Genomic DNA, 27,191 nt, shown 5'->3' with positions numbered 1-27,191 from the left:
TTAGCAAACAACAACAAAAAAAAAAAAAACCTCAAGACTATACAACCTTACTTTGGTGACAAAGAAGATCAAAACATACAACCAGAAGACAACAAAGTCAAAGCTCTTACCTCCAAAGCCTCCAAGAAAAATATGAATTAGTCATCGGCCATGGAAGAGCTCAAAAAGGATTTTGAAAATCAAGTAAAAGCAGTAGAGGAAAACTTGGGAAGAGAAACGAGAATGATTTAAGAAAATTAAGAAAAATGAGTTGACAGCTTGCTAAAGGAGACCGCAAAAACTACTGAAGAAAATAACACCTTAAAAAAACAGACTAACTCAAATGGCAAAAGAGGTTCACAAAGCCAATGACGAGAAGAATGCCTTAAAAAGCAGAATTGCCCAAACGGAAAAGGAAGTGCAAAAGTTCACTGACAAAAATATTTCCTTAAAATTTAGAAGGGAGCAAATAGGAGCTAATGACTTTATAAGAAAACAGGAAATTATAAAATAGAACCAAAATAATGAAAAAATAGAAAACAATGTGAAATACCTCATTGGAAAAACCACTAACCTGGAAAATAGAGCCAGGAGAGATTATTTTAAAATTATTTCTTGTATTATTGTATCAAGATTCTTTTTGTGGTCGTAACGTTCAGTTAGACCAATCATTTTTATGTTTTCTCTTCTTGATCTATCTAGTCTCTAAATGTGTTTTTCTTATGTTTCACTTTCTCTTCTTTTTTTCATTATTCTTATTTTGTTTAATTATTTTTTAATTTTTTTATAATTTTACTGGCTTCACTTTGCCTAAGTATAATTTTCAAGATATCATTTTCTTCCTTAAGACTCTGGATCTCCTTTTCTAATTGATTGACTTTGCCTTAATAATCTTCTTGTTTTTTTTGTATTATTTTTTTTTTTTTTAGTTTTTCATCTGTCTCTGTCATTTGATTTTAAAAATCTTTTAAAAGAACTTCTGTGAATTCTTTTTGGGCAGGTGACCATTTGTAATGGGAATGCAAATTTGGAAGATCTTCCCTGCCCCTAGGCTAATGTGCACCTGAAGCCTGGGGTGGGAGGCTTGTTTTTCAGTAGATACTTCTTGATTGGCCAGTGAGTCAACAAGGTTGTTACATTCTCTGAGCCAGGAGAAGGCTATATAAGCCCTGATGTGGAGCTTTGTTTTGGGGCTCACTTTGAAAAGTGTTCTGTGGTTTGATCTGTATTCTGAAAAGCTGTTGTCCAGAGCCCCCCCGGCTTTGAAAAACCCAGATGTTGACTGGGTATGGATGTAATGGCTGGACAGTTTGGAAAGCTGTCTACTTGATCTGTTTCTGTCTTGATCATTCTGCCTGTATACTTTGAAGTTCGGGGTGCTGACCTTTTTCCCCTGAACAAGGTAAACGATATATGTCTGACTGATTAAAGTAAGCTTGTTAACCCATTTTGAGTTGCTTTCCTTTAACAAAGCAGATCCAAGAACATGTATGGGCAGCAACCCTGAGGATGCTTGGGGTGCTTGCTTCTACACCATTTGATGTTACTCTTTCAGGGTTTCATTACTTCAATATCCTCCTCTGAAGATGAACTCCAGTCATCTCTATTCCCATAATAGCTTTCTATGGTTGGATTCTTTCTCCTTTGCCTGTGCATTTATTGTGGTAATAGCTTAATTTTTGTAATCACCTCTAGCCCTGAGTTATGGGGGATGGTGCCTCTTGCCCCAGATCTTTTGTTCTCCCATCTAGCCTGGAAACAAAGTCAAACCTTCAACCTCCTGTAAGTGTCTACAGCCAAGGGCTTTCTGCCTCACTGCTTCTGCACACACCAGGCATGCCCTGGGTCATTCTCACCCCTACAGCTCTTCACAGTACAGTGGAGTGTGGCCTTCCTTATCAGCAGAGGTTCCCTCAATCTTCCCAGGCCTCAACTCCCAACTCCTTTCACCATCCCAGGGGTTAAATTCCTGTAGCTGGTACCAGGGCAGCCTCTCAAACCAACTAACCCCAGGACTTGTTGCTTCTTGTTGCCATTTGTTGTTAAAGTGGACTCTAGCCTGGAGGTGTTTACTTTTCATAGGGACCAAACCTCATCCTTGGATTTTTCTTCTGATCTTTTCAAATTGTCCCAGGAAGACCTCAGTTATGCCCCTATTCTTATTTATTTTTATCCACAATTTGTTCACCCTAAGAAGCTATTTTAACTCTTTTGTGGGGAAAATTTTGAAAGCTTAGAATTTTCTGACCTACTCCATCATCTTCCAAGAAGCTTCTTCAGCCTCTCCCAAGAAAGTTCATTATTGTCATTATTATTTAACAAAATGCTAAAATTCAAACTATGGGAATAAAAAAGGCAGCAAAAGAATAAGCAAAGAAAAAGAGGAAACAAAATTATCACTTTTTGCAGATGTTAAAATCTTTTACATAGTGAACCCTAGAGAATCAACTAAAAATTAAATGAAACAGGAGAGCAGCCCAGCACTGTGGCAAGTTGATCCACCAACCACAAGGGCCATTCCTGGGCCTATCACCCCAGGGCTGAGATCTGTCAGAGCTGGGTAAGAGACAAATGCATGGCCTGTGGCAGTGGCAGCAGCTACTTCTGGGACTACCAACTCACAGCCTGGAAATTTAAAAAGCACCTACCTGAACTTTTAGAGACCAGGATGGCAGAGTGAACCCCAGCTGCTCCAATACCCCCTTTTGACCCTGAAAACACAGAAACTATTGCCCCAGAGAAAAGTTTTAAAATAGTGAAGGCTTGGGTGTCCTAGAGGAAAGATGTGGCTAAAGTCCTGCCTCAAAATGGGTAAAAAACAGATTGCAAAGACTCTAGAATCCTATTATTGTAAGCTGGAGGAACTAAATTCAGATGGAGACAGCAGTGACTCCACCCCCACAGCTGAAGCCTCAACAGGGAATATGAACCGCTCTGAAGCACAGAAAGCCTTCTTAGAAGAGCCTAAGAAGGACTTTGAAAACCAAATTAGAGAGGTAAAAGATAAGATGAATAATTCTTTTCAAATAAAAATTGAGAAATTAGAAAAACATTACAATGAAGAAAACAGCTCCTTGGAAAGAAAAAATGTGTGAAATGGAAAAACATATGGAAAAGGAGCTTCAAAAACTGACTGAGGAAAATAATTCGCTAAAAATGAAGAATCAACCAAATTGAAGCTAATGACTCTATGAGGCACTAAGAATCAGTCAAACAAAACATCAAGAATGAAAAATTAGAAAAAGAGGTAAAATGTCTCAAGGGAAAAATAACTGACTTGGAAAAGAGATCCAGGAGAGATAATCTAAGAATTATTGGTCTAACAGAATATCATGATTAAAAAAAGGAGCCTGGACAACATCTTCCAATTGTCCATCAAGGAAAACTGCCCTGAGTTCCTAGAACCAGAGGGTAAAATAGAAATTGAGACAATCCACTGGACATCTCCTGAAAGGGATCCCAAGTTGAAAACTCAGCAAAATGTTGTAGCCATATTGCAGAACTATCAGATAAAGGAGAAAATACTGCAAGTAGCCAGAAAGAAACAATTCAAATATCACAGAACTATAGTAAGGATCACACAGGATGTGGCAGCTTCTACATTGAAAGATCAGAGGGAATGGAATATGATATTTTGCAAGGCAAGAGAGCTCAGGTTACAACCCAGGATCAGCTATCCAGCAAAACTGAGCATAATCTTTCAGGCAGGGAAATGGTCATTCAATGACATAAGGGACTTCCAGACCTTCCTGATGAAAAAGGCAGAGCTCAATGGAAAATTCAATCTCTAATTACAACAATCAAGAGAGACATAGAAAGGTAAATAGGGAAACACACACACACACAACACACACACACACACACACACATAACTTGTTATTTAATAAGAGCAAACTGTTTACATCCCTATATGGGAAGCTGATATCTGGTAATATTGAGAATTGTATACTTATTGTGTCATTTAAAAATGATATAGATAAATAGAGAGAGTGGGTACAAACTAAACAAAATGATGATAAAAAAAAAACCTTATTAAGGGGTGAAAGGGACTGCAATGGAAGAAGAGGAAAGAACGAAGCAGAAAAGGGTAAATTATGCTACACAAAGAGCCATAAAATCATGTTATAGTAGAGGGGAAGAAGGGAGGGAGATGAACATTATAGGAACTTCACCCTCATTGGTCCTGGTGTAAGGAGAGAATAACATAGTCAGTTAAATACAGGATTCTTTTGAGAAAAGACATAAAACCTATCATAATAGAGGGAAAGAGGGGAGGGAGAGGAGCATTGCATGAGATCTATTCTCATCAATCTTGGTTCAAGGAAGAAATAACATACTACATTAAGCATAAAATCTATCATACCCTACAGGCAGTAGGAAGGGGGAAGGACTAAGAAAAGGGGCTGGGGTGGATAGAAAGGAGGGAAGAAATAGGAAGGGGGAAGGGTAGAAAAATGGAGGGGGCCTGATAAGGAGGGAATACTGAGGGAGGTGGCAGTCAAAAGGAAAACTCTTAAGGAGGGGAAGGGAGAAGGGGGTTAAATAAAAGCATAAAATGGGGCAGTAATAGCATGGAGGGAAAGACACAGGTAGTAATCATAACTGTGAATGTGAATGGGATGAACTCTCCCATAAAACAGAGATGGATAGCAGAATGGATTAAAAAACCATAATCCTACAATATGCTGTTTACAAGGAACACATTTGAAATGGGAATACACACAGGGTAAAAGTAAAAGGCTGGAGTAAAATATATTATGCCTCAGCCAAAGTAAAAAAAAAGCAGGAGTAACAATTCTTATCTCAGACAAAGCAAAAGCAAAAATAGATCTGATTAAGAGAGATAAGGAAGGAAGCTATATCCTGCTAAAAGGCACCATCAAAAATGAAGCAATATCATTACTAAACATTTATGCACCAAGCAGTACAGCATCCAAACTCATAAAGGAGAAGTTAAGGGAGTTAAAGGAAGAAATAGATAGCAAAATAATACTAGTGGGAGACCTCAATCACCCCCTCTCTGAACTTGATAAATCTAAACTCAAAATAAACAAGAAAGAAGTTAAAGAGGTAAATAGAATCTTAGGGAAGATAGATATAGTAGACTTCTGGAGAAAAGTGAATGGGGATAAAAAGGAATATACCTTCTTCTCAGCGGTACATGGCACATAGACAAAAATTGACCATGTACTAGGGCATAAAAACCTCACAATTCAGTGCAGAAAGGCAGAAATATTAAATGCATCATTTTCAGATCATGATGCAATCAAAATCATATGTAATAAAGGGCCATGGAAGGACAGACTAAAGATTAATTGGAAACTAAATAATTTAATCTTAAAGAATGAATGGGTCAAACAAGAAATTATAGAAACAATCAGTAACTTCATTCAAGAGAATGACAATAATGAGACAACATACCAAAAATTGTGGGATGCAGCAAAAGCAGTTCTTAGGGGAAGTTTTATATCCCTGAATGCATCCATGAGTAAAATAGAGAACGTGGAGATCAATAAACTGGGTGTGCAACTGAAAAAGCTAGAAAAAGAACAAACTGAAAATCCCCGATTAAATACTAAATTAGAAATAATGAAAGCCAAAGGAGTTACCTTGGTGTGATTCCGTTCTGAGCGGGAGCATTCTGTCCGTTCGCCTCCTCGCTCTGCTCTCTTCAGTATCGCTGCTGAAATGGAGGACTCAGTGGAAATGGATATAAGCCCCCTCCAGTCCCAGAATTTCCTCTTCGGTTGTGAGCTAAAGGTTGACAAAGATTATCATTTTAAGGTAGATAATGATGAAAATGAGCACCAATTGTCATTGAGGACTGTGATTTTAGGGGCTGGTGCAAAGGATGAATTGCATTATTGTTGAAGCAGAGGCACTGACCTATGGAGATAATCCGATTAAAGTAACACTGGCATCTTTGAAAATGTCTGTTCAGCCTACAATTTCACTAGGTGGCTTTAAGATTACACCACCAGTAGTTTTGTGGTTGAAATGTGGTTTGGGGCCTGTACGTGTGAGTGGTCAGCACCTAGCAGGACTGGAGGAAGATGCAGAATAAGATGATGAAGAGGAAGATGATCTGAAACTATTAAATATGTCTGGCAAATGATCTGCTCCTGGAATTGGTAGCAAGTTTCCACAGAAAAAGGTAAAACTGTCTGAAGAAGATGAAGATTATGGTGAAGAAGACAATGATGATGATGACTTTGGAGATGAGGAAAGTGAAGAAAAACCCCTCCAGTGAAGAAATCTGTTCGTGATGCTGCAGCAAAAAATGCACAAAAATCAAACCAGAATGGAAAAGACTTGAAGCCTTCCACACCAAAATCAAAAGGTCAAGAATCCTTCAAAAAGCAGGACAAGACTCCCAAAGGACCCACTTCTCTAGAGGATATTAAAGCAAAAATGCAGGCAAGCACTGAAAAGGGTGGTTCCCTCCCAAAAGTGGAAGGAAAATTCATCAACTATGTAAAGAATTGCTTCCGGATGTCTGATCAGGAGGCCATTCAAGATCTCTGGCTGTGGAGGAAATCTCTTTAAGAAAGTAAGTTTGAATGGTTTGTTAAAATTTCCTTATTTCTGTAACAGTTGATATCTGGCTGTCCTTATTATAATGCAGAGTGAGAACTTTGGCTACCTTGTCTGATAAATGTCATCCAGATTACTTTGCCAAGAATATGTTGTCCAAAATGGCCTGTTTAGTTTTCAAAGATGGACCTCCACCCTTTGCTTCATTTAAATATGTATGGAATGTTATGATACAGCATAGTAGTAGTGGTGGTCAGACAAATGGAAATGGTGGGGAGACAAAGCATACATGTGAAATAAATTCAGTATTTAAATAAAGTAATATTGTTTCTTTATTTTGTGGATGGGAAAGAATATTTCCATTTTTATTTGGGACTATGCAAGGGCACTTAAAAAATGTAATGCTTCAGATTTGAATTCATTTGTTTTTTATGGGACTTGTGATTGCATTGCTATGGGGAGCTCCTGGTGAGGAACTTCCTCTAACAATGTAGTTCTGCCTCTTCTCTAATTTATTTATTTGCCTGAAGGCACTGAGAGGTTAAGTGACTTTCCAAAAGGTCACTCAGAAACTGAGAGGCAGGACTTGAACCCAGGTCTTCCTGACTCCAAGTCCAGCTCTCTATTCACTATTCCTTGCTGCCTTTCTCAAATTTAACTAGCTAAAGTTAACCTTTAGGTGGAACAATTAAAGGTCATTGGAAAAGTGGCTTAAGTAATGCAAATTTGATTAAGATTTTATTGTTTATTTGGAACTTATCTTTTCAACTAACTTTTCACATTTCACTAGTTAAGATGAGATTGCCAATTCTGTGTTCTAAAGCAGTATAACCAGTCTTCTTTCCTCCCTTACCCAGATACTTGTGATGCATGTCATACAGAACTGGCTTATGTTAGGAGTATAATAACAACTGTTTTCTTTCTGTTTCCTGGGATCTTTGATATGGTTTCTCTTAGAAATGGAACTGTATCTAAATATTACACTTGAATGCCTCAAATATAAAGTTGCAATTGACTATTAAAAAAATAGGAGAGATTAATGAAATTGAATTTAACAAAACTATTGAACTAATAAATAAAACTAAGACCTGGTTTTATGAAAAAAAAAACAATAAAACTGATAGACCTTTAGCCAATATGACAATAATAATAATAAAAAAGAAGAAAACCAAATTACAAGTATCAAAATGAAGAGGAATTTAAAACAATAATTAGGAATTATTTTGCCCAATTGTATGCACATAACTTTGGCAATCTTATTGAGACAGATGAATATTTACAAAAATATAAATTGCCCAGATTAAATGAAGAGGAAGTAAATTACTTAAATAATCCCATCTCAGAAAAAAAAAATCAAACAAGCCATTAATGAACTCCCTAAGAAAAAAAATCTCCAGGGCCAGATGGATTTATTAGCAAATTCTATCAAACATTTAAAGGACAATTGATTCCAATACTCTACAAACTATTTGGAAAAATTGGTGAAGAAGTGGTACTATCAAATTCTTTTTATGACACAAATATGGTCCTGATACCTAAATCGGGAAGAGACAAAACAGGGAAATAAAATTATAGACCAATTTCCCTCATGAATATAGATGCAAAAGTTTTAAATAAAATATTAGCAAAAAGACTATGGCAAGTGATCACAAGAATAATATACTTTGATCAGGTAGGATTTATTCGTGGAATGCAAGGTTGGTTCAATATTAGGAAAACCATCAGTATAATTGATCATATCAACAATAAAACTAGCAGAAACCATACGATTATCTCAATAGATGCAGAAAAGACTTCTGACAAAATACAACATCCATTTCTATTAAGAAACACTAGAAAGTACAGAAATAAGTGGAATCTTCCTTAAAATAATAGATAGCATCTATTTAAGCCATCAGCAAGTATTATATGTAATGGGGGTAAGCTAGAAGCATTTCCAATAAGATCAGGGGTGAAACAAGAATGTCAACTATCAACCCTCTTATTCAGTCTGGTACTAGAAATGTTAGCAGTAGCAATTAGAAAAGAAAAAGAAACTGAGGGAATCAAATTAAGCAAAGAAGAGACTAAGTTACCACTCTTTGCAGATGATATGATATACTTAGAGAATCCTAGAGACTCAAGCAAAAAACTACTTGAGACAATAAATAAATTTGGGAAAGTTGCAGAATATAAAATAAACCCACATACATCCTTGGCATTCCTATGTATTTCTAACAAAACATAACAGCAAGAGATAGAAAGAGAAATCCCATTTAAAGTTAACGTAGACATTGTAAAATATTTGGAAATCTACCTGCCAAAACAAATCCAGAACTATATGAACACAACTACAAAACACTTCTCACACAAATATAGTCAGATCTAAATAATTGGAAAAACATCCATTCCTAGTGTCTGGGTCGAGCTAATATAATAAAAATGACAATTTTACCTAAATTAAATTACATATTTACTGCCCTACCAATTAATCTACCAAAAATTTACTTTATAAAGCTACAAAAAATAGTAACAGAATTCATTTGGAAAAAGAAAAGGTCCAGAATATCAAGGGAATTAATGAAAAGACATTCTTGGGAAGGTGGCCTAGCCACACCAGATTTTAATCTGTACTACAAAGCAGCAGTTATCAAAACTATTTGGTACTGGCTGAGGAGTAGAGTAGTGGATCAATGGAATAGATTGGGTACATGAGACTCAGCAGTCAATGACTATAGTAATCTTCTGTCTGATAAACCCAAAGCCTCCAGTTTTGGGGATAAGGACTCACTATTTGACAAAACCTGCTGGGAAAACTGGAATATAGTGTGGCAGAAACTGGGCATAGACCATTATCTAACACTGTATACCAAAATCAAGTCAAAATGGGTGCACAATCTAAGTATAAAGGCTGATACTGCACTCAGTCTGGGAAAGCAAGGAATAGTGTACCTGTCAGACTTATGGGTAAGGGAGGACTTTATGACCAAACAATAGTTAGAGAGCATTATAAAATCCAAAATGGATAATTTTGATTACATTAAATTGAAAAGTTTCTGTACAAACAGTCAATGTAACCAAGATTAAGAGGGAAGTGGGAAATTGGGAAAGAATTTTTACAACCAGTGTCTCTGATAAAGGACTCATTTCTAAAATATACAGAGAATCGAGTCAACTCTGTAAGAATACAAGTCATTCCCCAACTGATAAATGGTCAAAGGATATGAACAGGCAGTTTTAAGAGGAAGAAATTAAAGATATATATAAGCACATGAAAAAATGCTCTAAATCACTAGTGATTAGAGAAATGCAAATAAAAACAACTTTGAGATACCACATCTCACCTGTCATATTGGCTAAGATGACAAAACAGGAAAATGACAAATGTTGGAGAGGGTGTGGGAAAATTGGAACATTAATGCATTGTTGGTGGAGCTGTGAACTGATTCAACCATTCTGGAGAGCAATCTGGAACTATGCCCAAAGGGCTATAAATAAGTGCATACCGGGGGCAGCTAGGTGGCGCAGTGAGTAAAGCGCTGGCCCCGGAATCAGGAGGACCCAAGTTCAGTTCTGACCTCAAACACTTAACACCCGCACAAAAAAACTAGCTGTGTAACCTTGAGCAAGTTATTTGACCCCAATTGCCCTAAGAAAGGCAAAAAAAACCAAAAGTACATACCCTTTGACCCAGCAATATCACTTGTAGGGCTGTATCCCAAAGAGATCACAGAAGTGGGAGGAAGACCCATATGTACAAAAATATTTTTAGTACCTCTTTTTGTAGTGGCAAAGAATGGGAAATTAAGGGGATGCCCATCAATTGGGGAATGGCTAAACAAGCTGTGGCATATGAATGTAACAGAATATTATTTGCTATAAGAAATAAGGAGCAGATGGACTTCATATTTACCTGGAGAGACTTATATAAACTGATGCTGAGTGAGAAGAGCAGAACCAGGAGAAATCTGTACACAATTACAGACACAACATATGTGTAAAAACCAACTTTGATAGCCTGGACTCTTCTAAGCAATGCAAGGCTATGAGACAACTCCAGAAAACTCAGATAGAAAAAGATGTCTACATTGAGAGAAAGAACTAGAGAGAACAGAGTTTGATTGCAGACTAAAGCAATCCACTTACTCTCTTTCTTTTCCTTGCTTGGTTTTGCTTCTTCTTTCCCATTGTTCATCCCATCGGTTGAAATCCTTCTTCACAACCTGACCAATGTCTAATGTGAAAGTATTTGCAGATCCTATACTTGATTGCATGCCATCATGGGGGGGGGGAGGGAGAGAAGAGGGGGAGGAGAAAATCTGAAACTCAAGGGAATATGGAACTGAATCTTGTAAACTAAAAGTAAATAAACAAATAAATACAAAAAAAGGAAAAAAATTAAATGAAATAATAACTTCTGCAAAGTATTAGGATATAAAGCGATCCTAATCCTAAGTCTTCCTGTATATTACCAACAAAATACAGCATGAAGAAATACAAAGAGAAATTCCATTTATAATAACTATGGAATGCAAAAAAAATTAACACCAAATGCTTAGACACATGTAGGAATTATTTGAATTAATTACAAAACAATTTCACATAAAGATTGGGCTCTACCAATACAATAAAACTTTTAATACTATCAAAATTATTTTAGAGATTCAGTGCCCTACCAAACTACCAGAGGAGGAACCATAAATCAACAAGGGAAATAATGGGGAGGAAAATGAGAAGGCCTTGCAGTAACAGGTTTTAAACTATACTGCAAAATAGTAATTATAAAATAGTTTTACAATACAGAGAGATCAAGTCTAAGATTATGAACAAATAGTTCTCAAAAGAATAATTGCAAACTATTAACAACCATATTAAAATGTTCCAAATTGTTAATAGTAAAAGAAATGCAATTCAAAGCAATTTTGAAGTTTTACTTCATACCCTCAAAATTGACAATGGTAAATGATGGAAACTGTCAATATTGGAGGCATTATAGGAAGATCAGTACACTAATGTATTCCTGGTGGAGTTGTGAATCAGTACAACCATTTTGGCAATTTGGAGGTCTGCAAATAAAGTAACTAAAATGTTCATACGCTTTGACTCAAGAGATTCTACAACTAAACATATACTCAAAAGAGGACATTAATGAGAAGAAAGTACTATATTCACTAAAATATTTATAGCCTCAGTTTTTGTGGCAGCAAAGAACTAGAAACAACGTAGATCGTCATCAGTTAGGGAACAGCTAAACAAACTGTGGTACATGAAGTTAATGGAATATTACTGTGATCTAAAAATGATGCATATTATGAATACAGAGAAGTATGGAAACACATGATCCAAAGCAGTGAGATAATCAAAATCAAGAAAACAACATATACAATGACTACAATCATGTGAATAAAAAGAACCCCCAAAAAATCAAAAGTTAATGTAACAAAAGATACAAAAAACCACTAGTCTTCAAAGAGATATGGGAAGACCCCCACACACAATTCCTTTAAAGAGGTGGGAGGTGTATGGGTGTGGAAAATTGCATGTTTTCAGACTTTTTCAATGTATTGATCAGTTTATGCTCACAGAGTGACAGATAGGTCATCTGAGACCCTCTTGTCAATATATCTAATATTAGATCTGTTTGTGATGCTATGAATGTTGGGACAATGGGCCTGTAATGGTAATGGTAATTTGAAGATCTTCCCTGTGCAATGGGAATTTGAGGATCTCACCTGTCTCTTAATAGGCCTAGGGGGAATTTGAAGAACTTCCCTGCTTTGAAGTAAACTCTGCCACCTAAAAGGCTGAATGTAGTCACATGGAGCTTGTGGTGGCAGGAGTTTGCTGAAGGGTGGAGCAGAGCCCACAGAAAGCTGGGAGTCAGAGCTAGAGAGACAATGGGAGAGAGAGGAGGCTCGGGCAAGGAGATAGAGAAGTTTGTGAGTAAAATCAATCTTATATTGGTTTGTGGGAAGGCTAAAGGATGTTGTGGCTCTCTGTGCTGTTATGGCTTGTTAACATCATTACTACTACGATGGAACTGGCTTATTGGTTTTCAGATTTGGATTTCTGGTGTCTAAATAAATGCTTTGCTTCTATCCTCTATATGGAGAGTTTCTTACACTTTGCTATTGAGCACCATTCAGGAATTATAGTCATGGTCTTTATTGTGATCATGGGTGCTGTAAATATCTCATTGGCACTACACCCTGCCTCTTAATAGGCCGAAGGGAATTTGAAAGTCTTCCTTGCTTTGAAGATTTTCCCTGCCACCTAATGGGCCAAATGTAATCACATGGAGCCTATGTTGGGAGGAGTTTGCTTAAGGGTGGAGCAGAGGTGAAGAAGCTGGGAGTCAGAGCAGTTAGCTGGAGGGAGGAGAGGACACAGTCAAGGAGACAGCTAGGCTTGTGAGTGTTTGCTTTTGGAAAGACTAAAGGATGATGTGGGTCCCTGCTGTTATCGTTTATTAACTTCTTTGCTATGATGGATTTGACTTTCTGGTGGTGAGATTTGGCTTTCTGGTGTCTGAATAACTATTTTGCTTCTCTCTTCTATATGGAGAGTCTGTTATATTTTGCAATTCAGAACTGTGCCAGCATATTCATAGTCACCATTGGTGCTGTGAGTATTGTGTTGGTGCTACAGGGCCCCTACCAGAGAAGAACCTACAATCCCTACATAGGATAGCTCTTGCTCTCAGACCCTTCAGTACTAAACAACTACCAAAGAGATTCAAGTTCCTAGCACACCAAAGGTTTGCTCTTTTCTTGGGTGCACTGATAATGTGACCACACTCAACAAAAGACTAACTGATCATTTCAAACTACAAAATGCTGAGCCCATATTTATAATGACAAAGCCATATCAGGTCTAGAGAATTAATCTCCCACGCATTTTGTCATATCTGATATAGTAATCCCTTAACTCCTTAGAACGTCGGTCTCTTTATTAATATTTTAGGGAGGTGCATTTTTTTTAAAGCAATTGGGGTTAAGTAACTTGCTCAAGGTTACACGGCCAGTTATTTTTGTGTGGGTGCCGAGTATCTGAGGCCAGAACTGATCCCGGGTCTCCCAACGCCAGGGCCGACGCTCTTACTGCGCCACCTGGCCGCCCCTGAGGTGGATTGTTTTCTATCTGCTTTACCTCCCCTTAATATTCCTCTAAGGAATATGAAAGGTTCCACTCTTTCAGAAAACTCACACAAGACAGAATTTAGATTGCCCTCCTCCCTGATCATTTGATGGAATACTCTATACCAGCTCAGATGCTCTTCTCCCTGTCTTTCCCTTTTTTCTCCTTCCCTCTTTGCTCCAATTTCTAACCCTACATCCTGGTTCCCTTTTGTTCCTCAGTCCATTTTGCTAAGTCTAGGCAGGGAGAGGAAAAGATACCCCTAAAACTATACACAGATCTAGGTGTCAGAGATATTCTCAAAATGCTTAAAGAGCTCCTTTTTTGTTTTTTTTGCCAAGTTCAAGGTTCATTGACTGCCATTTAAGGTCTTCCACAACCTGGTACCTACTCTCTTTTCAGTCTTTACCTAGTATTTTTCCCTTTTCCTACACTCTTGTATGCTAGCCAAACTGATCTATGTATTAGCCACTTTAGAAGCCTAGCATGGAACGCTCTCTACTTGTTGATTGATTACCCATCCAACTCAAATGACACTTCTACTAGAAAACTTCCTTAATTCTCCATTAACAAATGGATTTTTCTTCTCAAATGGCACATAACCACTTGTTCCTTTTAGATTCATTTATACATTATTTTGCACTTACTACCTGTATTACATCCCTCTATTGAAGAGTAAGTTCCATGAGATATAGGGCACAAGTAGGAGAGGAAGGCATCCTTCAACAAACTTCTTTCAATTCACAAAGTCATCCATTAGATTAGGAGGCTCCCTATTTTTCCCACCACAAGGTGAACTTGGTACCAGAAATTTAATTCAATACACGTCTATTAAATAGTTTATATACTTATGTGGGTTGTAGATAAGTGGTGCAGTGGATATAGCACTGGACCTGGAATCAGGAGTTTATGAGTTTAAATTCAGTCTCAGACAATTAACACTGCAACATCTCTGTTTCAGTTTCCTCATCTGTAAAACAGGGAAATAAAAGCACCTTCTCCCCAGGGTTATTATGAAGATGCAGAGATATTTGTTGAATGCTTTGCAAACTTTAAAAGCACAGTATATAAATTCTATATATATATATATAAATTACGGGAAATGGGGAAACAAAAAACACAACAAAACAAAACAAAAAAGAGAGTCCCTGACCACAAGAGCTTTCAATTCTCTTGTGGGGGGAATAGTGGGACAACAGAGAAAAATTAAATACGAATACACAAAGTAATTTCTTAGAGGGCATGCAGGTCTAAAGTGACAGTTTAATGACAGGACAGGGGATGTAATCAGAAGTCACAGCAGAAAGAAGGGTAGAGTGTAGAGTGTAATAGGGACACAGGAGGGATATGGCTGACATAAATGAGTATGAATGATGAGTGATGACAGCCACGGAAAAGAGCTTCCACATATGAGGATTCTGGAGCCATTGGACAATAGATGTCATGCCATTCATAAGAGCAACAGCAAACCTAATTTGATTATCAGCTGAATCTCAGAATTTTGAGTGAAAAGGAGCCTCCAATTATCTAGAATATTTTTTCCTTTTATAATCTAGGAAAATAGGGCCGACATATTATACAAGTAGGCAGCTAGGTGGTGCAGTGAATAGAGTACCAGCCCTGGAGTCAAGAGGACCTGAGTTCAAATCCAGCCCCAGACACTTAACATTTACTATCCCAGTGAATTTGGGTAAGTCACATGACCCCAATCACTCTGCCCTTCCCCCTCCAAAAAGAAAAAAAAAAGGAAAAGAAAAGGAATTTATCACCTGTTTGTTGTACTGTAAAAACAACTATTGGGTAAAAGTAGAAATAAATTTACTCCTCTTTTTAATTGACTAGACACCAAAGTCTCTCCTATAGATTAGTCTTCTCCAAGTATAACTCAAAGTGTGGAACTTTTCATAATTTCTATTCCAGTGTATGTGGTTATTAATCACAAAATATGCCAGGCTCTCTACATGGGGAATAAAGCTAGAACATTTACTCAAATACCAGAAAACTGAGTCCCCAAACCAGAAAGTCAAAGCCATCACAGTAGTTATGAACTTGGAACATGTAGTTAATGTAGTAAACACCCACATTCTCAAGCCTTCAAAACAGAATAGGCTACCTCAGGCAAAGATCCTCCTCTCCTCCTCATGCAGCAACTGCTCAAGCAGCTCCAGGCCCCTGCAGTTCCTGTCCCTGGCAGTCCTCAGCAGGAGTCCTTAGCAGAAATTCTGGCTGGCTCTAAAATAGAAGGAATTTGCATCGACCACTGCCACCACTGCTACAGCTGCCGTTGCTGCTGCTCCCACTATGCTTCCAGTTATTGTGCACAATCTAGCTTGGCTCCCACTTCCTCTTGCTTCACCCCTTCCTGCTATGTCAGCAAGTTCAAGATGCATGTAAGATCTTTAAATCCCATAACCATAACATTCGGCCCCAAGATCTTTCATGTCCCTTACTTGGCAAAAATACATTAACAATACATTTCATTACATACAATTAATAGGAGTTTTAGGAGTAACTGGGGTCAACAGAATTTTACAACAACATAAGAAGGATAGCACACAATAAACACAGAAAATATTTTAGGGTGGGGCTTGAGCACAAGCTCCCTGTCATCCCTCCCCCAAACAAATGGGGTCCCAAAATCTTGGGGTAAGGGGAAAATGTCTCTTCTTCCATGGCTACTTGCTGCTGAAATTAGACGTGGAGCCGTCCCTGTCACGAGGGGTCCCATTTGAGAGGTCAGTTATTTAGCCAGCATTTGGGATGTGCTTCATGCCAGGTCCAGGTGTGACATGTCACAGTAGCAGACAGCGGGTGACATCCAGCTTAAGCTATCAGGCATCTACTGAGGAAACAAATCTAGCAAACAAGGTGAAGAGACAGAAAGGCAAGAAGAAGCAGGGACAATAACCAGAAACAAGGTAGATATGGGATTAGCCATACTACTGGAGTCCATGAGCCCACTACTGTGGCCTCACTCACGGTAGAATAAATGACTTAAGGGTACAATTTTGTAATCATCTTCTCCAGAATAAACAATAGTTACAATGTTATCCCTCCCATGTGCTATAATCTCTGCAGCCTTTGGGACATCATCTAGCTTCCGTTTTACCCATACTTTAGCTCCCAATTTTATTCTATCAGTAGAACCAAATATTCATTTCCTCTGATAGTTATTTTGGAAGGAGGGCCAGTTTTTACAAGTGGTATTGTTTTACAAGGAACAATAATTACTTGAACTATTCTATCATTTTTATGAATCTGAATGAGTCTGTCACCTAAATTATGGAATGTCACAATAATTTCTCCTTGATAATTAGAATCTATTACTCCAGCCAATACATGTATTCCTTGAACTGCTAATACTGATTTGGGTAAAATCTGTCCAAAGTGATTTTTAGGGATTCTTATGCATATCTCAGTGGAGATTTTTCTTATTTCTTTCCTATCCAACAAAAAGTCCTCTAAACAACGTAAATCATACCCCACTGCACCAGGTGTTCCTGGGAACAGTGCTGGGACATCTGGCCTCAAAGTCCAATACTCAATATTTGGGATCTTATGTGTTTGTCATTTTCTAATTTGCAGATTTGGGGTCATCATTCTTGCTAGAGGTGTACTTCCTCCCAATGGTCTATTATTCAAATCACATAAAGCCATGAACAAATTATCCTTCCAATGTTGATATGAATAATTGGAACTTAACTTCCTTAACTGATCTTTCAATAATACATTCATTATTTCAAATAACCGAGATGCTTATGGATAATATGGAATATGATGTATCCATTCTATATTGTTTAGTATACAATACCTCTTCATTTCATTAACTTTGAAATGTGACCCATTGTCACTTCGAATCTACATTGGGGTTCCATAATATAGACTTATGAGAGTTTTACAAGTGTTTTTCTGGGTTGCATTCTTATAAGGACAAGCCACTAGTAAACCTGAATAGGTGTCAACACAAGTACATATAAATCTGCATCTTTTATCTTGTGGTAGTGGACCAATATAATGTATTTGCCAGATTTGGGCTGGGACCTTTTCTCTTTCTATTTCTCCAGTTACTTCCCGAGGAACAATTCACTTCTTTTCCAATTGACATATATGACATTCTTCTGCTATCTGTTTTAACAGTGAACAAGAGATACTAATACCTCGATCTTATGCCCACCCATGTGTGGCCTGGATCCCCAAATGGCCGGCTATTTGGTGGACCCATTTTGCTAATACCAGATCATCAGTTGTTGTCAAAGTAGGGACAATATGTTCACTAGCAATCTTTGCCAGTTGATCAGCATGAGCATTATACTCATGTTCTGGCATGGTGAGGGCCACATGAGCATCTTCATGAAAAACTTACAAGTCAGTGACCAAAGACATGTTCCAGATTCTTTGAGATCTTTCCATAATTCTTTGCCCCAGACTTGTTTGCCATGAATTTTCCAATTTTCATTTTTCCACATGGGCATCCATGTAGCTAACCCATTAGCTACCGCCCATGAATCAGTGAATATGTGACACTGTCCTCCCTGTTCTATTCTGATGGCTTGATATACTGCCATAAGTTCAGCATATTGGCTACTTCCACCTATCCCAGTACTTTCCAAAGTCCTTCTAGTACATGGGTTATAGGCCACTGCTTTCCAATGTCTTTTTTGGCCCAAATATTTCACTGTCCCATCAGTAAACCATGCATGTCTCTTTTGTTCCTCAGTTAATCCATCATATTCCTCATTCCATTTTACAGTGGACTGTAACAACTATTGCTTTGGCTCAGAGGGTGTGTCATTCCCCTCAATTTCTATGTTTGCTACAGATTCATGTAGAGCAGAGACTCTGCTTTTGCCCGTTTTCACTCTATTTTGAATATACCACTTCCATTTGATTATACTAGCCTCTTGGGCATGTCCAATTCTGTGAGAAACTGGGGTACTCATTACCCAGGTCATAAAAAGGATTCCAGGTCTTAATATCACTTCATGGCCCAGAGTCAGTTGTTCAGTCTCCACCAAAGCCCAATATGCAGCTAACAACTGCTTTTATACTGAACTCCAGACGCAGGGAGTTTCCTACACCAAAATCCCAAAGGTACATTTTGGCTTTGTTGTTTTTGCCATAAACTCCAGTTTGCATAATCATCTTGTACAGTCACTTTTAATTCCACTGGACCATTTTGCATTGGCCATAAATCTAGGGCCAACTGTATGGCAGCCTTGGCTTCTTCAAAAGCTTTACTCTGCTCAAGTCCCTAAGCAAATTCATATTTCTTCCCAGTGACTCTATATAAAGGTTTCAAATTCTGTCCTAAATGTGAAATGTGGCACCTCCAGTATCCAAACAATCCTATGAACTTTTGGGCCTTCTTATTGATAGGGGTGAGAAAATCCTGAATCTTTTGTCAGACTTGCAGAAAAATCTCTCATAGTCCCTTTTTCCATTGTATACCCCAAAATTTTACATTTTGAGTTGGTCCTTGAACCTTTGCAGGGTTAATTTCCCACCCTTTACTTTTCATATGCTCAATTAGAAGGGTCAAACTCCTCTCCACTTGCGTCTTTTTTCTGTATCATGATATCATCAATGTAGAGGGTAAGCTGTACACCAGGTAGCTTTAATTCATTTAACTGTTCAGCAGCAATCCTGTGACAAATAGTGGAGCTATGCAGGTACCCTTGTGGCAAGTGGGTGAAAGTATATTGTCTACCCTGCCAAGTGAAAGCAAACTGGTCCCATTGTTTAGGGTCTATTAAGATGCTGAAAAAGGCATTTGCCAAGTCATTAACTGCATACCAAGTCCCATCATATTTCTGGATCCTTTCTATTAAGGTGAGGGTATCTGGAACAGCAGTATACAAAGCAGGAGTCACATTATTCAATTGTCTATAATCCACAGTCATTCTCCATGGCCCATCTGATTTTCATACTGGCCAGACAGGATTATTCCATCATGTGGTTGTAGGGACTAACACTCCTGCTTCAACATATTCCTTTATAGTAGCGGTAATTTCATCTTGCCCACCTGGCACACGATAATGTTTTAAAGTAATTACTTCAGAAGGTTCAGGTAAAGTGACTGGGTCCATTTTTAGTTTTCCCACTAAAACTGTATTAATTCCTATCTTCCTCACAGCAAATTGGTATCTCCCTTCAGGTAAATTCAGAGTCATGCCTCTCAATACATCTATTCCAATGATGTATTCAGGAATGGGTACAACACCCACAGTATATTCCTTCTTAGGTAACTGCCCAATTTTAATTGTTATTTTAACCTGTCTGGCTGATATTTCAGTGCCTCCTAGACCTGTGATGGTAATAGGAGTTCCATGTTTAAACTTATCAGGGTTTCCATAGATAAGTGTGGCCTCAGCTCCAAATATCCAGCAACACCCTAGTCATAGTAGTTGATCCATTCTTCCAATATATTGTTAAACCAATATGGGGTCTGCAATCTCCTTGGTATATTTCTTTAATCTGTGGTGGGGCTCAGCCTAATTCCTATTTTCCCTGAAGGTGGGGCAAACTTGGATATAATGATTCAGGAGTACCTGCAGGGGTGGTTCCTGCTTCCTTATTCATTCTAATGTTAAGTACCTTTTCTTGGTATGTATTATGCAGCTCTTCAGTTGGAATACCATGTATTCTTCTAAAATCCACCCCTGCTCTCAATAGAGCAGAAAACAGTTTCCTTCTTGTTGGTCTATTTTGTCTTTGAATCCTCTATTTACTCTTCTCTCTCCAGGAAATTTATCTTGTCCCCACTCCCCTAGGTCACTTAATTGTGAAATCTTATCCAGCACCTCCGAAAGAGGGTGCCCTATTTCCCCAATTAATAGACTCAGAATTAGCTGCTTATATGCAGGAGGAGCCGTCTTCACTATGATATTTCTATGAGGAATTCCTGGGGCAGGGTGGGAGTGGGGGGGGGTGATTTCATGGTATGCATTTGCATCTCCAACCATGACAGCCGTTTTCATTACCTCCTCCTTTAGCTTTCTCATACAGTCTCTAAGTGAGTACGGGGTCTGCCTCCACCAGACCACATAGAGTCAGTCGGATATTGCTTTCTGCAGCTAAAGCTAACAGATTAGTTCTGTTGAAGCCTCTGTTGATCCTTCTTTTGATCCCTAAAATCTTGGTGTACAAAAGAATTCTGTCTGATGATTATGAATTTTAAACAATCCACACTGCCAGTGTTATTCCTCTGGTGCCTTCATCAATGATTGTTACTATCCAAGACACTAAAGACTCCCCCATTCTTTGGGTGAATCTGCTCAATGTATCAGTGATCTCCTGTTGAGTGAAATCCTCAATTATCTCCCTGGACTCGGTTTGGCCCTGGCAGTTCTCCTGTCTTCTTTTTTGTAAGGGGAGAACTTCTACAAGACTCCTGATCTAACCTTGTTCCATTCTCCTCACACACAGTCTCCTGGCAGCTGTGGGGGGAACTCTGCCCAGCCTGTACAAAAGCTGCATGCACATTCCTTCTGCTAGTTTTTTGCTTCCTTTTAGCTACATGAACAGTAGCTTCTACTTCCACCACCTGAGTCCCTCCAGTTTGCTCTTCTGAATGCTGCGGCACAGAAAAATCCTCAGGCAAACCAGCTGACTCCCTAGCCATCCGAGCTCTTTCCTCCAGCAGCTTATCCCTACTTTTACACATAAGGCGATAACTTGTTAGCAGGACCCAGCCTCTCCTGCAAACTCCTGCCAGTTCTTTGCCTGGTCTATGGATATTCCTGGCAAACATCTTTCCAAATCTCCGGGTTCCCCATCTTTTCACCTTGGTCCCTAGTTTTCACAGGGCCTTGTGCTTTTGGGCCATTATCTGGCTAGAGAGGAATAAGGGAAATCCTCCCATCCTGGTATAGCCCTTTCTCCCTCTAAAGCCCCTCTGTTTCCAAATAGAGACCTGATATTTTGTGATCCTGCCCTTGTCACCAAATGTATATGATTATTAAACACATAATATACCAGGCTCTCTACATGGGGGATAAAGCTAGAACACATTCAAATAACAGAAAACTGAGTCCCCAAACCAGAAAGTCAAAGCCATCACAGTAGTTATGAAGTTGGCACACGTAGTTAATGTAGCAAACACCCACATTCTCAAGCCTTTGAAACAGAACAGGCTACCTCAGGCAAAGATCCTCCTCTCCTCACTTGCAGCAACTGCTCAGGCAGCTGCAGCCCCCTGCAGTTCCCATCCCTGGCAGTCCTCAGCAAGAGTCCTTAGCAGAAATTCTGGCTGGCTCAAAAAAGGAATTTGCACCGCCACTGCTGCTGCTGCCACACTTCCAGTCACTGCATGCACTCTAGAGTGGCTCCCACTTCCTCTTGCCCCACTCCTTCCTGCTAGGTCAGCAAGTTTAAGGGGCATGGAAGATCTTTAAATCCCATAACCATAAGCCACTTTCTCTCTATTGGGCTCAAAGGTTAGACTCTCTTCTTGCTTTAACTTTCTACCACTCAGTTATCCAACTTCTTAGCCGAAGGGAAGATCCATACCTGATCACAAAGTCACTTACTTAAGAATCACACCTGATCAATAAAGGATAGTTATTAACTGCTCTCAGATGTTAGAGATGTTCCTGGGATTTTTGTTCAACAATATTTAGTGGGGAGCTTGGTAGAGAATTTCATATTTGGGTTAGCAGCTGACCGTATCACTGTTTAGTTTAAATTAGATCAGGAAGACAGAAACAGATAATTCTGTCAAGATATTTTTATGTTTCAAATATTTTTTTTAAATGTACCAGGAAGATGCTTTGCGTAATTCTGAAACTTAGGCAAAAAACTGTAACTGACTTCTACACCAAAAACAGGTTCAAGGCAATTTTGCCATGTCCCATCTTTAGAGGAATGGTAGTGTAGGTAAAAAGAAATAAATAAGCCTGGCTGGATATAACCTACTTTCCTGTTTACAAGAACAGAAACTGCTTTCCATAAAACCATTATTGTTATACTAACACATCCACACACTACAGGTTAAGAATAAGGTGTCACAATGGGGCTATTGAAATAGTACTGTGTATACTTGCATGGTACTTGACCTCTGGATGCTCAGAAGTAAAGAACCCAAAATACAATTTTATTGCAGGGAACTGAAAATTTTCCCGCTAGTCATTATTTTAAATACATCAAACACTGTAAGAAAAGTTTACAAGTTTGAATTATCATAATAGCCATGATAATGATGTTGATTCAAATTAGTATATTCTCATCATTCTTGACACCAAGACCTCGTCCTATTTTTATAAAATTTTAAGTGATAAATAACTAGACAAATATCCTAAAATTTTCAAAAAATAATATGGTCAACATTTTAAAACATCATAACTTAATAGTTTGCTCTTTATGACAACTTTTCCTCCAAATATCTATATGTTCTATAAAATCTCTCACATAAGGAACAATTAGTTAAGTAAAAATAGAAATAACTTTTGAATGAGTCTTGGCTCATTCACTAAAAACATATCACCTAAAAACTAGTAAGCTATCTTTTAATTCCAATGTTTTCCATGAAAGACCTTTATCACTTTATTTCATAAGCATTTAGTCTTTTAATCCAACAGTCAGAATGACTTTAATTTCAAGGAAATTTAAGTGTCAAACTTTCTAAAGTAACAGGCAGCTGGAATTATCAAGACCTAGAACGAATATTCTATAGCTGTGCTAATCTGAATTGTTAAATGTAATGTCTTCAATTGTTCCACCTGAACATCATGGCCTTCTGAAAAAAGCCCTGTATTAATTTTCTTGTTTGCATTGTGACATCATGCAAGAGTTTTAAAAAGTGTATCAAAACTTGATTAAGGTGCATCTCACTAATTCAGAATTTGTGTTGATTTGAATTGTAGCTATGATACATAATATATTACACTTACTGTGCAATAGATTCCCTAAGAAAATTAACGTTTCAAACAATATTATAGAAATTTCAAAAGGATTTTAAGGAATTTTAGCATCACTCAATTTCATACAAAGCAATCTCTATGTCAAATATAAATGGGTCTTGCTGATTCAATAAAAGACACTAAGGACTTCTGTTGGACAATCTACTATGCAATTAGTTCAAATTGTTGTATTACATTTGAAAAATAGTAAGATTCTATTTTCATACTGTAATCTGGAACTCAGATTTTTCATTAATTCCTAGTTTTATTGAACATAAATCCATGAAATTATATAGTTCATATAAATATATTGTACATACTATAAACTGTTATAATTTACTCAAAATCAAACATTCACATCACATGACATTTAATGTAAATTTTTAAATTGACATCCTAAAATATGGTTTATTCTGTCAGGCACTTTTGGGTTTCCAGTGTCTTTCAGGTCATAAGGGTAGAAAGATTCATTTAATAGCTAGAGAACCATCTAAACTATTTATTGCATCTCTGTGAATGCTAACCTGGAGAGACCTCATGGTGTTCCTTAACACTACACCATAGGCCAAACCAGATTAAAATATGATAGGGAAATATTTAACAAAATAAAAACCACAATACAGATAATTTGACATTTTAAAACTAAAGCAATGTGTAGTCCCCAGGGATCCTTTTGTATGAACTAGTCACCCCATTTCTATTTAACACCACTTGTTTAGTAGATAAGGCCCATATCAGGACCAGATTGACAGATAATGGGCTTATTATGTGCCAGGCACTGTAATAAGCACTAATACAAAGACAAGCAAAAAAGGCAGTCCCTACTCTCAGAAGCTTTGTTTTAGTGAGGGGAAGATAACACATAAAAGGAGGAGTTAAGAAGGAAGGTGTACCCAAAAAGAGGCAAGGTCTCTCTTGGAGGTAGATAAGTACAGAACAAGGTTTGGAACCGGGAGAATTAAGTATGGATGGCCTGGGCATCTCCTGAAATGGTATTCTTAGGGAGTAAATCACAATTCATAAGAGGATTATAGGGTGAAAGGCATCACCAGGATGAGATGACTGCTGACGTACAGTGGCTATGCATCTCTAGAAAAGGACTCAACCTCTCAGTAGTCTTTTTGGCAATTCTTTGGGCCGCATTCTAGATGGAGTTGGCTCATCTAGCAGTTCTCTACAACAGGCCTTATCCTCCCTCTATTTTTACCTCCAAGATTTACTCTAGAAAGAAGTAATTTTATGGTTTATGAACAGTTGGGATTGGAACCGGGAAAACTAAGTATGGCTGGACTGGGCATTTCATGAAATAGTTTCAGGCAGAAACTCACAATTTAGAAAAGAGGGTCATGAGGTGAGAGGCATCACCAAGATGACTGCTGAGGGAGTTAGGGGTTGCAAAGTCCATAATGTAATGATCTATGAGAAATGGAAATCCAAAACCAGTTCTGGTAAGACGGGGAAAATATCTATTTCTCTATAATGCTACCATTAAGATATTTAGGTCAGCACTAGATTTAAAATGGGGTAGAATAGAGGCCAAGGCCACTGGTAGCACCTGTAGTTGGGAATACCCAAGTTCAAATCTGGTCTGAGACACTGTGTGAGGACTTAAACCTACTTACCTCAATTTCCTATGAAAATAATCACTGTTGAGAGGATCAAATGAAATAATATTTAAGGTACTTAGGACAACCTGGCACATCATAGGCACTGTATAAATGCCAATTAATTCCTTTTCCCATTTCCTAGAATATCACTAATCATACCCAGTAAGGCAGATGAGAATAATAAAATACGTATCAGTTTTATGCTTTATATTGAATTTTTTCAGTCATTTTTCATTACCAAATGATTAGTCGATACCAAATATAATATAAACCTGTCATATCTACTACACCCATGCTGTCTAAAACCCTAGCTTTCCTATAACATAACCTAATAATCCTGTTAGATATATAAATGGTTTTTCATATTTCTTCACAATTTTATCTGAAGCACAAACTATTATGATTTTTCACAGAGATTTTTTAAAATGTTCACATTTATAATTAAGAAGTTTATGGGTTTAAGTTAAATAAGACTTTTTTAACTTCTAGTCAACAGAATATAAATTGAGGTTCAGGACCTATTTACTAACAATGGATTACACTTCTAATGATTTAGCATCTCTCCATGATCAATATCCATTATAATAGTTCTAAATAAGAGAACAAATCAATGAATATACCTTAGCAAAAGATATAATGAAAAATATTATATAAAGTAGACTCTGGAACATCCAAAGGTCTTATAAACATGTGGGGGCAGTTTGTGCTTCTTAAGGAAGCAAGGCATTTATTATTCAAACTAAAAACAGCTGATACAAATTTACATTACAAAGACACATTTCTGAATCTTAGAGAAGAAAAATGACAAAGTGACCCAAAAGAACATAAGCTCCTTAAATGCAGAAATCTTTTAAACAACAGGCGTTTCATACATACTTATATGTTTGTGTACGTGCACATATGTATACACACATGCACACACACATATAGGTATGTTCATTAGAAAGGCACATTTGTTTTTGCTTTTTGGAGGGCAGTTAGGGTTAAGTGACTTGCCCAAGGTCACATGGCTAGTTTGTGTGTGTGTGTGTGTGTGTGTATGTGTGAAGTGTCTGAGGTTGGATTTGAACTCAGGTCCTCCTGATTCCAGTGCTGGTGCTCTATTCACTGCGCCACCTCGCCACCCCCAGAAAGGCACATTCTTAATGTCAACTCTTATGCTAAACTAGCAAAAACAGCTATTTAAGAAGAAAAAAAAAATACACAATCTGAATCTGGTTACGTAGGTTCAGATTCATAGAACAAAGGCTGGAGGGCTATGGTGTAATAGGGAGCTAGGCCCCTTTTCCATTTCTATTTTATAAACAACTACCCAATTCTAAGCAGAATATTAATATATGTTGGACAACAAAAATACATTACAACTAAACATTTTTTCAATTAATTTATTGTAGAAAAACAAAAGGTTTACACGCAGTACCATAAGGCAGCATATCATAAATTCAGTTATGTTAGATTTTCAGAAACCCTTACATAATTAGTCCAAGGTAAAGTAATAGAAAATTATTTTTTGTCCTCTCTTGGACTCAGACGTCTAATTTCTTTCAGGAAAATATATATAAAAATAAAATGCCAAAGCCAATCTCACAAATTAAGTCACAAACTGGTCTTTCTGTATACTATTACAACAATATCAAGATATTAAGAATAGGTAAGTGATTTTTTGCTCTTCATCCCACAGAAATGCCATTCTGGGATGAAGTACTGATGAGAATGTGAGTGCATTTAAATTGTTATTTTTTTAAAACAGCATAGCTGGTTATTTTAACGACTCATCTGTACCTGAGTGAGACATATGCCTTTCTGCAAACTTAGACTGGACAGCCCACCAGATATTTGGTATATTATTTCCACAGCTGGTGCCAGCAAGCACTGTCTGTTAGAGAGAATACAGAAACTCTGAGATGGAAACTCTGATCAGAAGACTTCTCTATAAAGTTTTAGGTTGTATTAGCTTTAGAAAAAAATAATGTGAAAAACAAAGAGAATTTGGGGAGAGGCATATAGGCAGATTGAGAAAACCACTGACCCAATTTCTCTTTGAAAAAGCTGAAAAAAC

General features: G+C 37.6%; 1 long non-coding RNA gene and 1 pseudogene across 1 annotated transcript in view; both read left to right on the top strand.

Moving 5' to 3' along the window:
• Window positions 1-27,191, top strand: part of LOC138169992 (uncharacterized) — a 713,900-nt gene that overhangs the window by 561,268 nt on the left and 125,441 nt on the right. The window lies entirely within an intron of this gene.
• Window positions 5,650-6,835, top strand: LOC138169988 (nucleophosmin pseudogene; annotated as a pseudogene).

Source organism: Petaurus breviceps, unplaced genomic scaffold (genome assembly GCF_028583685.1).
Source record: "Petaurus breviceps papuanus isolate PSGF00001 unplaced genomic scaffold, PetGlider_PUasm1.0 38, whole genome shotgun sequence".
In the NCBI taxonomy this organism is placed as follows: domain Eukaryota; kingdom Metazoa; phylum Chordata; class Mammalia; order Diprotodontia; family Petauridae; genus Petaurus; species Petaurus breviceps.
The sequence above is the reverse complement of the archived record's forward strand: the minus strand, read 5'-3'. Positions and strand labels throughout refer to the sequence as shown.